Source organism: Rhodnius prolixus, unplaced genomic scaffold (genome assembly GCF_049639745.1).
Source record: "Rhodnius prolixus isolate KJV_2025 unplaced genomic scaffold, Rpr scaffold_1, whole genome shotgun sequence".
Lineage (NCBI taxonomy): Eukaryota > Metazoa > Arthropoda > Insecta > Hemiptera > Reduviidae > Rhodnius > Rhodnius prolixus.
The window spans coordinates 24,862,774-24,878,182 of record NW_027411581.1 but is presented as its reverse complement, the minus strand read 5'-3'; the positions used below and the strand labels follow the sequence as shown (position 1 = coordinate 24,878,182).

General features: G+C 32.0%; 1 protein-coding gene across 4 annotated transcripts in view; it reads left to right on the top strand.

Annotated features, from left to right (window-relative positions):
• LOC141458085 (uncharacterized) overlaps positions 1 to 15,409 on the top strand; it is a 33,003-nt gene that overhangs the window by 13,313 nt on the left and 4,281 nt on the right. The window contains exon 1 of one of the 4 annotated variants that reach the window (XM_074135660.1): positions 15,194 to 15,401. The exons of the other annotated variants lie outside the window; for them this stretch is intronic. The gene's annotated coding sequence lies outside the window, so the exon portion shown is untranslated. Of the gene's footprint in view, positions 1 to 15,193; positions 15,402 to 15,409 lie in introns of those variants that run through there. 4 annotated transcript variants of the gene reach the window in all.

Below are 15,409 nucleotides of genomic sequence, written 5' to 3'. Positions count from 1 at the left end.
ATAAGTCTTTTATTATAAATGTTTTATTGGAAAATAATGTTTACATGTTTTGTTTTGTTTTTTCTTCATACATTTGGCGCCTTGATCAAATGATCGTCAGGCGAGTTCCATACTTTAATTTTATAATTCAAATTAAACAATTATTTCCATAAACATACAAAATCAATTATTTTCACTTTATTAATTGTTTGCTAATTATATTATACGAGGTGTGTTCAAAAAATAAGGTGAATTTTCATTTTTCTTAAAAAATATTTATTTATTCATCGATTTTTATTTTGTCTCCTTCAAAGTAGTCCCCCTCAGATATAATACATATGTGCCAGCGTTTTTTCCAATCCTCGGAACAGTTCTGATATGCACTTTTTGGTATGTCCTTGAGCTCTCTCAGCGATTCGGTTTTTATCTCCTCAATCGTCGCAAATCTCCGTCCTTTCATGGGTCTCTTCAATCATGGGAACAGGAAAAAGTCGCAGGGCGCCAAATCTGGTGAATACGGTGACTGAGACATGATAATGTCATTCAACAATTCCTGAGCGATGCTCATGCGACGGTTTTTTTGATCAAAATTCAGCAATTTTGGAACGAACTTCGCTACTACACGCTTCATGCCCAAAATTTCCGAAAAAAATTGCAGGACATGTGCCAACCGATATGCCGACAACCTCAGCAACTTCTCTAATTGTGATTCGACGATTCTTCTCAACATTTTCATCGGTTGTTGATGTGCTGGGGCGTCCAGGGCGAGCGTCGTCATTCACATCTTCTCGACCTTCTGTGAAAAGCTTGTACCACTTGTAAACATTTTTTTGACACAGAGTACTCTCACCGTACGCCACTCTCAACATTTCAAGTGTTTTTTAACACTTAATTCCATTTTTTACACAAAATTTGATGCAAATTCGTTGATCCATTTTTTTCGACAGAAGAAAATCGCCGAACTCGCAAAACACTTGTCTTATTTATGCCTCTAACATACAAACTAAACATGCTATATAGCTACAACTTTGAAAATATGTTCGAGACAAGTGTACCAACATAAAAAAAAAAGACAATCGAAATTCGAATGTACGTAGCCCGCGAAATTTGAAAATTCACCTTATTTTTTGAACACACCTCGTATTATGCCCACACAGGCTTTTACAACCCAAAAAAAAAAAAAAAAAACAATCAAAGAAACTTAATAAAGAAACTCCTCCATTACATGCATAAATATACTTGTGAACAAATAATTTCATTGCATTTCCTCCGGACAACTATTGTTAGAAAGTGATCCCAGAATCAATTGCGGGCAATACAATTCTTTCTAGAGGGTAATTTCACTGATCTTCCCTTGTCTAAATTTATATGCGTGCTTTATAAATGATGCGAGCACAGACCAGTTTTTACCATTGACTAATTCTAAACATTGTTCGTTTGAAATGATCACATCCCCAAAGTATTGCTGCCTATACTCCGTCTTTTGCGTTATATTGATGATTTTTAGTGCAATTAATACCTCCGCCAAGATATGCTCGTGATCTGTAGTGATTTTAACTTTCGAGAACTTACTTTTCAAATAAATTGTGACTTTCTTATTTTTCAGTACAATAGTTTTAAAGTTACATTGTGAAAGCTTAGGTTCCTTTTTCACCACATTGATTCTCTATTGTTAGCTTAAACTTTTTTCTCATTTCACAATTTTTTTTTTTTGCCTTTTAAAGATGGATTTTTTTTCTTGATTTTTTCTGACAATTTTGCTGATGGAAGTTTGTTAAGAATTAAAAAATAAATAGCGTTGCAAGATCTTGCTACTATCAATGATAATTGCCACATGGTGCTTTCCTTAAACAGGCCACTTCATAGATTTTAAACGAAAAAAATTTATTTAATTTAAAAAATGCATGAAGAACAGCATATGTTTTTTTTCTTTGAGTTTTCTTTTTCAAAATTTCAACTTTTTAACTCCTTGACAAGTAACATATGTCAGTTTTTCAAACTCAGTCATCATTCTAAATCGCATGTTCAAGCTATTTATTCTTAGCACATATGGAAATCACTGACATTAAGCGAAATATACGAGGTGTGTTCAAAAAGTAACGGGAATTTTTAAATTTCGCGGGTTTGGAGAGTCTGATTGTAAAAATTTTTTTTTTATTATGTTGGTACACATGCCCCTGAAGTACGATAAAATTTTCAGTAATATTCATTGTTTACTTCTTAAGTGGCAGCCGTTAAGGTTAGACGTGTTTTTCGAGATTGGCGATTTTTGTTTGTTAAAAAAAATGGATCAAAGAATTTGTATTAAATTTTGCGTAAAAAATGAAATAAAGTGTAATAAAGTGTGTGAAATGTTAATAAAGGCATATGGTGAGTCTGCTATGAGTAAAACAAGGATTTACGAGTGGTATAAGCGTTTCCAAGATGGCCGCGAAAACGTTGAAGATGACGAACGACCTGGACGTCCAAGCACATCAACAACCGATGAAAACGTGAAAAAAGTGAAAGAAATGGTTATGAACGATCGCCGAATCACAATCAGAGAAGTCGCTGATGATGTTGCCATATCAATTGGCTCATGCCATGAAATTTTTTCGGATGTTTTGGGTATGAAACGTGTGGCAGCAAAATTTGTTCCAAAATTGTTGAATTTCGAACAAAAACAGCGGAGAATGGAAGTTGCTCAAGAGTCACTCAATGAAGTCGTCAACGATGCGGATCTACTGAAACGTGTTATAACAGGTGACGAAACATGGGTTTACGGATATGATGTCGAAACTAAGGCTCAATCGTCCCAGTGGAGGCATTCTGGATCGCCAAGACCGAAAAAGGCTCGACAAGTGCGGTCGAATGTGAAGGTTATGCTCACTGTGTTCTTCGATTTTAATGGCATAGTGCATCATGAATTCTTGCCACAAGGTCAAACAAGCAATAAGGAGTACTACCTACAAGTTCAACGCCGTTTGCGTGAAGCAATCCGAAAAAAACGCCCGGATTTGTGGCAAAACAATTCATGGATTTTGCACCACGATAATGCACCTGCTCACACTTCATTGCTTGTTCGTGAATTTTTGGCCAAAAACAAAACTTTAACGATGCCCCAGCCTCCATATTCGCCAGACATGGCTCCATGTGACTTTTTTCTATTTCCAAACATAAAGAGAACATTAAAAGGCCGTTGTTTTACAAGCATAGATGACATTAAAAGCGAATCGCTGAAAGAGCTGAAAGCTATCACAAAGATCGAGTTTCAGAAGTGTTTCGAGGATTGGAAAAAGCGCTGGCACAAGTGTATTGTATGCGAAGGGGACTACTTTGAAGGCGACAATATTAATGTAGATGAATAAATAAATATTTTTTTCAAAAAACGAAAATTCCCGTTACTTTTTGAACACACCTCGTATACAGGGTGATCTATTTAAAACGCACCAATCGCTAATAACTTTTTAGGAAAGGGAAATTTCGAAAAAATCCACGGAGTAAACTATATGTTTTTTTGGGTCTAGTTTTCAAATTTTTTACTCCCGATGCTGTATCTTTATTTTTGGTGGAGTTACGGCCAAAAACCCGATTAGAGTTTCATAAGGACCACTAGTTTTGATAATGATTATGTAAACTACATAAAAAACTGTGGAAAATGACGTTAACCCCGTTTCGATCTCCCTAATATTAGTCGAGATATTTAAGATCAAAGTTACAATTTTATCTATTCGTGAACGGTTTTCGATATGAATTTTCCACCAGAAATACACGTTTTGGGAGGTCCTTTGACTGTAAAAAATGTTATTTGGGGCGCAAAGAACAAAAATAATAATAATTGAAGATCTTAAAATATGAAATGTAATTTAATGGTATTGGGAGAATCATGATAAATTTGTTTTATCATCAAATAAAAGCACCCATCAAATCATTTTTATGTACCCAGTGTGCAAGACTTCATGACCTATGATTAGGGTAAGAATCTCTTGCTAGGGTGTTGGTCTAGTGGTCAAGAGCGTGACTTTGTAAGTGGGAGATCCCCAGTTCGTATCCCTCGTGTGACTACATTTTATTAAAAAAAGTATTATGATGTATTAAGTATTGTGAATAACTGCATACGCGGGATTCGAACTGGTGATCTCTCACTTACAAAGCCACGCTCTTGACCACTAGAGCAACATCCGCCCCTCCCTGGCAAGATATTCTTACCGTAATCATAGGTCATGAAGTCTTGCACACTGGGTGCATTAAAATGATGTGTTGGTTGCTTTTATTTGATGATAAAACAAATTTATTCTAACTCACCCATAACCATTACATTATATTAGATTTTTAAAATCTTTAATTATTATTGTTTTCGTTATTTGCGTCAAAAATAACATTTTTTGCAGTCAAAGGACCTCCCAAAACGTGTATTTCTGGTGGAAAATCAATATTGAAATCCGTTCACGAGTTGATACAATAGTAATTTTGATCTTAAATATCTCGACAAATATTAGGGATATCGAAACGGGGTCAACGTCATTTTCCAAAGTTTTTTATGTAGTTTACATAATCATTGTCAAAACCAGTGGTCCTTATGAAACTCCAATCGGGTTTTTGGCCGTAACTCTGCCAAAAATAAAGATACAGCATCGGGGGTAAAAAATTTGAAAACTAGACCCAAAAAAAACATATAGTTTACTTCGTGGATTTTTTCGAAATTCCGCTGTCATAAAAAGTTATTAGCGATTGGTGCGTTTTAAATGGATCACCCTGTATAAAAAAAGAAAATGTAAATTTTTAGTTTAATCATTGCAAACCAAGTAAACAATATGGCTAAAAACTCTGCATTACTTAATTGTTAACAAAATTTTCAAAATTTAATTAAATAATAAAATAACTCCTGAATCCACTTATAGGAATTTTTTGTTTTATTTTAGAGCAAAACTTATGAAGCATTTAAGTTCGTTGGTCTGCCCCCTCTAGTGATTCCTATATTCAGCATATTTTATCAAGTTATGCGATACAGTGGAAAATAAGTACTATAAATTTAGAAAGTAACGTGTTGGAGTAAAAGAGGCTAAATAATATCCTTAACAAAAACTTACAGTTTAAAAAGTTAAGTATAAGGGTTGATTAAACGCCAAAAGGTACACAAATCAGCGAGTACCCAACATTTCATTAATACTTCATTAATAGTTAAGTAATTCTACTGCATTAATTTTCATTAATAAGTTATTTTTTAGAATTTATTAGATGTCACAGACCCTTATGCTGGCCATTTTCGTCTACAAAATATATGTTCAAGTAGCACTGTAGATTGACTGTAATATCTAGTTATTTATAATAATCAAACTATTAATTACAGGTTAAAAAGAAAAAAAAATATGAGGCTAAAAAATTCAAAACTTTTTTTTATAAAAAACTTACATTAATGATTTTATTTTATTTATTTATTTTTATTTTTAAATAAAAATCGTCGGTTTAAGTTCATTCTTCGATTAAAGTAATTGTTATTTTATGAAGTAGTCAAACGTTTATAATAATAGGTAATAATTATCTGGCTTTATCGCAAATAATATAGTTTTCTTCAATTACATTCTCAATCTAGGTATTCATACCACAATGTTGTATATATGTAATATAAAGTAAATAAGATATGCATATTTTTAGGACAGCTAATTATTCCAGGATTTTACTATAAGTAAAATTAGGGGGACTAAATTAAATTACAATTGAGAAATGAATAATTGTTGTTGAATAATCTACTTGTTATTATCTGTGTATTATTTGTGCTCACGAATATTTCGGTAAGACGAATTCAAGGCAGTAGCCTACTCTAACTTTGTCTTTTTCTACTTTAACATGCATGTACGTATATATATATGTGATTTATCATAATTATAACAAAAAAATATTATAAATGAAGTGGCCAGCATAAGGGTCTGTGACATCTAATAAATTCTAAAAAATAACTTATTAATGAAAATTAATGCAGTAGAATTACTTAACTATTAATGAAGTATTAATGAAATGTTGGGTACTCGCTGATTTGTGTACCTTTTGGCGTTTAATCAACCCTTATACTTAACTTTTTAAACTGTAAGTTTTTGTTAAGGAGATTTTTGTAACTTTTGGATAGATTTTTCTTTTTGTCTATTTTGCAAAGTTATATATCTGCTTTACAGATTTTTTTAAAATTTGGGATAAGCAATTCTATCATTATAACCTGATAAGGTGTTAAATCGGAACCTAACTACCACTGGAGAGATCTTTTTAAATAATGATTATAGTTGCGGTCCCCAAACCATCCTCAATAACAATTTTTTTTGAGAAAGCGTTTTGAATAAAATAGGAAGGTATTTGTACTTAAGTAACAAAATAAAACTGCGATTTCAGTACTTCCTTTTAAGAGGAGCAAGAAAAACAGTACTTCTCCCTAAAACGCAAAGATTTTGAATCGAACGACAATTCATTGATGTAAATCGGTTCACTCACTGTTAATTTTAACGATTGTAGTACTTCCTCTTAGTAGGTGTAACAGCATGATGGCACTTCACAGCCACGTAGAGGAACTTTAATCATTTCTTCGTGCTAAATTTTATCAAAATCGGACTAAGCTTTGTAGAAATATTGGTAATAATAGTTTTAGAAAGGGCCTTATTTGGGTGGGGCAAACTCCCCTCCTTATGAGGCAAAGCGTCGAGAATTTTAAAGTGAAAATCTGTACAAAATTTCGATTCGAATGACCATTCATGAAAATCGGTTCACATGTCGATAATTTGAAATGATTGCTATACTTCCCCTTAACAAGTGTAAGAGCAGATCGTCGCTTTATTGTTACGTAGGGGAGCCCTAATCCTATCATCCTACCAAATTTTATCAAATTCGGGACAAGATTTACAGAGTAATTAGTAATAATAATTTTGGAGGGGGCCTTACATAAAGGGGGCTAACTCCTCTCCCATTCGATGTACAGCGCCGAGACCCCCAAAAGGCACATCTACATAAAATTCCGAATCGAATGACACCTCATTCATGAAAATCGGTTCTCGCGTTTAGGCGCTACGTTGTTTACAAAAAAGGTAACAACAAGAAGAACAAGAAGAACAACAACAAGAAGAACAACAACAAGAAGAACAAGAACAAGAACATTTTTTGAAAAAGCCGTTTTTGCTCATTTTCGGCAACTTTTTTCTCAAAACCTATTAGATCTGGGTGGTTGCAAAAAAATTACAGTTATAAAGGAGGGTTTGGAGTAAGATTTAAAGAAAATTTGGGAATTTTATCTTTTATAGAAAAAGAGAAAAAAATTGTCAAAGTTGGGTGTTTTTCAACGTTACGCTTTTTCGTGCAGTTTTTGATGGTCAACCCTTATACAACTGTCCTACCGGACAGTTTTAATAAGGATTTATTATTTTTTTAATATTTGCAAAAGATTATCACTGAAACTAGCATATTTTCTTATCATGTGAGAGCCATTATCTATTTTCTTTGTTTTCATTAATCTTATTCCCAACAGCAGCTTTATCTTCTGCATGTCCTGTTTATATTGTTAACCTTGTTTCTTCTTTACTTAAGTTATTTTATTTCTCTCTAAAGTTTGAGATGTAATTTACATTGCATGTTTGATCAAGTTTTTTAATTTTTCATCGAATTTTAGTTTGGAAGCAGTTGGCATGTTTTAGGGTTTAATATAACTTTTTAAGTAGAATTCAAACTCTATAACATTAATAAAAGTCCAGAACCAGTCAGAAATAATACGCGTGTTATGACGGATAAAATCTATGTATAAATTTTAATTTTTCATTTTAATTTTAATCAAAAACCACAGATACATTTTTTCCTTGATACTAACAGTGTTGGTTTTTATCTTCATACTAATTTTTTTTGTCATATAATTGCTAGACTTTTCGTATGTCAAGTATTATCGTATTATATTGCTCGTAATAACTTAGACACTAAAGCAGTGTTTTAATTTTGTTTTCTTTCATATAGCTATTGACTGAATCATAGACCATTTGTATATTAGTGAAATACTATTTATAGCGGCCATTAAAAAACTGTTCGCACATGTGTATGCAAATAACAGACAAGACCCCATGTGGGCTAGAACATGTGAGAATCCGTCGGCGTTGCCTCTTCGTTCTTGTTGAACAGCTCATTTCCTTGTTGGGGTTATCCATCTAAACTTGAACAATAAGAACATGTGAATTTAAGTACTTAAGGGGAAGGTAAAGAAGTGTAAAAAATAAAAAAATAAGGGAAATAGTCAAAACATATATTAACACTGTTTCTACGTCTTTTTTTAAATATCTGGAAATTACACTTAAAATTAAATTTTTTTTTCCTGTTTTTTCCAACCATCAAGTTTGTGTACGCCATGAAGTCCCTCTTATCAGGATTAGAAGTGAAAAGTGATTCATGTTCTCGTTCCATGATTGTGTATGGAATTAGCCAAGAACTACATCCTTTCTAGTCGCATTTACGCCTAATACAAATACTATATTCTGTATAATTAATATTTTATGGGACATTTTTACCGGCCATCATGAGTTAAGACTTTTTTCCTGTGACTTTATTATTCTTCACCGGAAATGTACGATAAAATATTATTATAACATTAAAAAAATATTGTATTATTGTTATTATTATACATTAAGTTTCTTGAGAAGTACCTTTTGAGAGAGATACACTGAAACTCACCACACTTAATATATGATCAATAAAAATTAGTACATTGAACTCTGAAAGTAACAGTCATTACTTTTCATTAAAAGATAGATGTATATATTACAGACTTATGGCTTCTTGTAAAATTGAATCTAAAAAAAGGTTCTATGACGAAAGTAAGTAAAACTCATAAACACTAGTATGTATTTTTTGCGATAATGGAGTTTTCAGATAAGGCTGAAAATAGTGTGGTGATATAAGAACATAACTAATAACTCATACAACTACTACTAAACTAGCTTCGGTTAATTTTTTTAAATATCTTATGTATGAATTGAAACTTACATTGCCAGATTAAGATGACTACATTTCTATAGCAATTTTTTTTTTTTTAATTATTTATTATAAATTTTAGTAGTAGTAGTATAGTTTACATTTGTTTTCAGGGTATTACCCTGTACTAATAGAGTATTGTTAACAAAAATTAAATTAAGTACAATGTAATTACTAGGGAACGGATTCGTATGTATTTACATATTTTTTTCTAGGCAATTTACAGACGTTTTTCAACTAGAAGTATTCATACTGACACTTTTTAAGCCGTTTTAGTCTACTTTTATTTCACATATTTCCACATATTTGGATGTTATCGCATATTTATACATATTTGATTAAAATAAATAAATATTTCTACATATTTAATCAAAATATGTACATATTTTTTCATATTTTTCATTTTGGTCATATTTTCATCATTGGGAGGTGGTTGACAGGAAATGTGAACCACAGACTGTAGGGCTGTGAATCACAGTGCGTACAATGGTTATTGTAATTTACACAGAATGCTGCTAAACAGTGACGGGCCCTTTTTAGTTCTTTGAAATTGTCTGACGTTGTCTGTTCTTTCAGCTCGTTCGTTGAAGTGTCCAATTCATTTCGTTCGGTCACTTAGTGTATTCTTTTTTGGGTGAAATGCCACGAACATCGGCCTCAAACAAACAACTGGTTGCTAAATATCTTCGCGAGTTTCCAGCAGAACTTTTTCGAAGTGATGGAGACATTTTGTACTGCACAGCTTGTGACAAGCGCGTTTCTTGCTCTCAACGTTTCCAAGTCACCCAACATATTGCCACCGGATCGCACATAGAGAATAAAAACAGAAAGAAAGAGAGGACGTCCTATCAAGCCTTCCTTACATCTCCATCATCAAATAAGTCTACTCTGAGTACAGATCTGTGTCGGGCTTTGGTTAGAGCAGATATCCCTTTCCACAAACTTATTTATAATTGTAAAAATGTTCTTTTCTTGTATAAATAATTATAACTTGCCCCCCCCCAAAAAAAAAAATCCATTTTCATAAAAAAAATGTCCATTTTACTTAAATATTTTAAGAAAATCACATATTTTCCACATAATTGATGAAAATAAATGCATATTTTAATTAAATATTTGGCATTTTTAAATACATAAAAATCCGTTCCTTAGTAATTACACATCCAAAAAGTATACATTTAATTTTTCTACATCTATAAAAAGATAACTGATCTAATGACAAAATAAGACGACTAAAAGAACCAAAATTTAGAATAAAAAATAAAAAACTTCTCTCAACTTTTTAGTGCAGATACAACATAATAGTACAAGTTATTAAATTTAGTAAAGCTATCATTAACTAATAAATTATGTAAACTTTTACTCGTTATCATGCTCAGTTTTAATAAATTCAAATAAATATTTGTTTCTTGCAGATCTAAATGATGGGCAAATCAACAGAAAATGATATTTATTATCATTTTTATTTTCTCTTATTATCATTTTTATTTTCTGGTCTAGGTGAAACTATTGCGATGGGATCAACATATATATACATATATAAAATAAGGATAAGGATAACATAAATGGCCTATGGAAATAAATAACTATTCCAGACTTCTTATCACGAAAGTTTGTGTTTTGCAAATGTTCTCACATCGCAGACAATCACACAGCACACATTTCCTGGATTTCTTTATTTAATTAAAGAAAAATCTTGTATAAATCACATTCACGACTATCTTTCTTTCCTTTGAAAACTTCAAAGCAGATAAACTACAACGCTGAACTACTGTCTAATTCCTTATAGCAAAGCATTTGTCGTGCCTTACCCAATAATACCTTAGGAGTAGTGGTTATTAAGCATTAATTTGTAAATGGGAGATCCTCAGATTGAATCTCAGTAGTAAATTACGTGCTTCCAAGACAGCTAAATTAGTACTTGGAGATTAGACTCCGCCCGAAGAAAATAAGCGATTATTTTTTACTTTATATTTCACCAACAAATAAAACATGCCTTCTATGAAAATCCTTTAATAGATAGTGCGCCTTCCGAATGGTTTTCAATTATTCCTTATTACCTCGCACACTACTTTTTTGTTTACTTTTTGTTTACAATAACAAATACTATTTTCACTTGAATAAGCTTGACTTTTAATCTAAACTTGTTTTTTCAGAATATTTTAAGTACACGGGCTAACTACTTGAGTGTGCGAACTGTAAAAAACACTTAAAAGTGCCATCTAGTCTTTGAAAGCTTAAAATTGAAATTCCATCAAATAATGCTATTTAGATCGTATTAATTACTAATAATTAGCCGATTCCAATGATAAAAATAGAATATTCTCAGCAAAATAATAATAATTAATTTAATAAATAACAGTAAAAAATAAAATTGCCTACGAAAAAATAATAAATTATAGACAAAAAATGGTATATGACATTAAATGTTCACATAAACTTAAACAATATTAAGCAATAAGTAGGTGAAAGATGCCTTGTCACAGTTCCAGCCCAAAACTAATCTATCCTTTAAAGAGATTTATTTTTAGCTTCTCAATTAACGAACTCGTCATCAACTTGCAGATTGTTAACTTGTATTTGATTATCAGTATAAATAGATAAAACTCTTTCTAAGTTTAATCTAATTAAAATGTTCTTTGTTTTTTATAAAATAAAATAAAATTAGCTTTCTAATAGGAAATATTCTGTAAAAGCTATTAAAGCCACAATTACCGAGATTAATCTATGTATTTTCTTTTCAAAATAGAGTGGAAAATTATCACTTGACAAGCTTATTTTGAAATCAAGAATTTATTCCCATTCTTAAAAAAATATCTATAAAGTAAAATTATCGTTTATTTTTTAAACCTATGATAGTGATTAGGAAGTCGAACAGCATACTAGCGCAGCTCGGTGGAACTGCAATAAGCTCTCAATGCATGGCAAGGTATACTTTTTAGAAATTTAACTCTAACAGTAATTATCAGATTTTCGTATATTCCGGAACCTACGTCTATTAAAACTCAGCAACTAAGAAATTCCATGGAAACAAAAAGATCAAGGAGTGTGCTACCTTGGTGTAATCCATGATACCTGGAGACTGCGTATCAACACAAACTTTAACAAGATACACTCAAATGAAACATATAAAGCTATACCTAATCAACCCTTATACAACTGTCTTACCGGACAGTTTTAATTAATTAACAGAAACTCGTTTCAAACATTACTGCTCTGCAAGATGCTCCTTAGTTTTCTTTTCAGATACGCCTACTCAGTCTAGCAACATATTGACGAAAAGAAAATAGACTTTTCAAATTAAAGTACTACTAATTGCACTAGAACGCACAACTTCACAGATAACTTGACATTCAAGCCATTTACACTCACTTGACCAAACTGATAGAAACTTCTTCCTTACCCTTCACACACACACACACACACACACACACACACTTCATGGTCACCATTACCACCTTGGCGAGCCTACAGCTTCAAGAAGATTGAAACCAAAAACTGAACTTCCTTTATGAATATGTATCACGTGTAGTAGGTAGGTGTAAAGCTCTTACTGAGTTGGCCCATATTTAATTTTAAAATATAAGGAAATAAAGATTTTCAGCAATAAATGATTCAGTTCTTTTGAGACTGAAAGACCATGTTCTTTATAATTAGCATTTACTTTGAGGACATGGGAAATAAGATGTATGAGGCAAAGTAGTGCCGGTGGTGGCAATATTCCCTCAATTAATAGCAGACTATATTTCTTCGAAATTGAAATAGATTCCTGAAAGAAATGCCGGTGGAAGTATTAATTCAAAACATATGAATACAATTAATTAAACTATAAATTAATTATTCTCATAAGTAAAAAAAGACTGATAGCGTTATTTTAGTTTCAAGACGAAAAAATAAATTAAAAAAAGATTAATAATGTGCAAAAATCATTTGTGAATTATCGATTTTCTTTTTCTAATATTGTTAAACAATAAAATTATGATCGATCTATCCTCGATTCCTGTAGATCTTCTTTTTTTTTTTTGTCACAAACATCGACCAGTAGCATTATTTTATTTCTTATTAATAGAATCGAGTTTCTAAGAGTAGAAATTTTGATAAAGGAATGGTCATGGAACAGTAGTTGTTACTTTACGGTCGAGCAACTCAAGCTGTTCTCGCGTTTATTTTTAAAGGTTTCTACTGAATGTACGTAACAATAATATATAATTTATATATATAAACCTAGAATCAAACTTCATATTTCTTTATTAGAGAATAATAACTACTTATATCCACTACTTCTATGGTAAATACTGAAAGTTTAGAAAGGTTGAAAAAGGTCAGTCAAAAGTTTTTTTAGATCTCTAACTAAATATAATTGGTACAGTAACAGTAGAATAAGGAAACTTTTCGGAATGAGCACCTTCGATGAAAAATTTGATTCGATTAAAAAAAAAGGGATTCCTGTCTTTGAAATTTCTTTATAAAGCTTACAGAAATTCGCTTTGAAGTTAACACTTCCATTCATCCAATACAAAAATTTATTACACCTTAATAAACAAATTTTACTTTCTCGGTCTCTACATGAAGTAAAACATATTTATTTGTAATATATGTAAGGTTTAAACAATGTTTAACTGTAAAATAAAAAAAAATGCATTTTTTATAATAAATCAGAATTTAGCCACTTGGTTTAAGCGAATTGACTTAGTTTGAACTTCCATATCAAGACTTATTGTAACATTCTACAGATGAAGATAAAAGCAAATCCACTTAGGACTAAAAGTTGTACTGTAAAGTGTCTAATGAGTGTGTTTGTGTAAGAAAGAAATGAGCAAAAGGTTTGGCTGTGGTTTCGTTCAGCCCAAATAGTTGTTCAAATCAATTGTCTCTACGATAATATATAATGCGTGAGTACAGGGAATATCAGTGTAAGAAAGTTTCGTTTGTCTCGAATATTCATGGATGCCAAGATCTCTGAATAAGAAAGTAGTCAATTCCTTCTACGAGTTTACTATCTTTGAGGCGAAATTTCTAATATCCCTGCGATCAAATCCAAATCTCAAACAACCTGCTCGATATTTGAAAAATTGTCACCGCGCAAATATGGGACCTAGAGCATCAGAGATAGCAATCAGGAATTGCCAGTTCCGGGTTGCAAGCTGGATAGGAGAGAGAAGCTCAAAATGAAATCTTTGACGTAACATGTTGCGTCTTTGCGTTGCCTTCTTGAAAGAATATTTTTTTCCAAATTACCTAAACAGTTATTACAGTTTAGGCGTTTTCTAGTAGCAGAGGATGGATATAAACCGTCAGGAACCTGTGCAGACTGAATAAAGATCTCAATTAGATCCACTCACAGCGTGACTTCCTTCTCTATCTTTCTCTTCGTAAGAGGTTTCCAACGCGTCGGGCTGACCTAATAAGTTATTTTTTTTAGTTATTTTCAAAATAAATCCATTTTTCGCTGTAATACTTCGTGAGACGAAAGGCAATCATCAGTAGATAAGAAAGGTTTCTATAGGGTTGATTGGAGTAAACTGATGTGAGTCCCTCAAAAAAAAATTTCTGGCGCTGTTATGAGGATCCCTTCATCTGAAGTGACGAATCCGGGGTTAGAGAAATTTGAAGCAAGCTTTCTTCTAGGCTCATATCTCCTCCCTATCAATTTTTTTTAATTAGATCTGGACCGCCGTGTAAAAGCGTAGCCTTTCATTTCACTTGATTATGTAGGCTTTTGTGATTGGGATGCGAAATCGTCTGAATTCCTCGATTCAAAACTGCTATTTATTAAATAGCACTTATCTTTTCACCAAAACAACAGTTTTAACAAACTTCTAGCTAATATAGTAAACAGTGCGGTTAATAATTAAAACGAAACACGCTGACTTTTCTGGTACCCAGGTATTAACTGTTTCTCGAAGGTTTAAGAAAGCTTACAATCCATACTGATGAATGATTATTAAATTTACGTTTTAACATTGCACAAAACCATAACGGCAGATTCCCTGGCGGATCAGCATTCTTCAAGGTAAAATGAATAATTTGTCCGTAAAATCCGTCCAATATGTTTTTTTTTTTTTTTTTTTTTTTTTTGGCGCATCGACTGCTGAGGTCATTAGCGCCCAATATGATGTTTTTAGAAAAATCCAACATTATGATATTGGCTTGTTTTTGTTCAGTTAATCGTGAATTAATAATTGTAATTAGAATGTGGGAAAGCGTCTCTACGTCGATACAATATAAGTTTATTATTACAGAATGAGCCGGTTTAAACTATGTAAAAGATAAGCAGAAACGTAGTTGTTGCCAGATGTGTTGGTGCAGTACAATCATTGTGAAACAGTGGACAAACCTGTCCTTGAACAATATATGATGCACACCATCATCCGGTAATACCTCCCTCCTCTTTTTCGCATTGGATAACAAGAAATCCCAATAAATAAAACAGTTGAAAGTGGCATTTACCCAAGGTAACTTC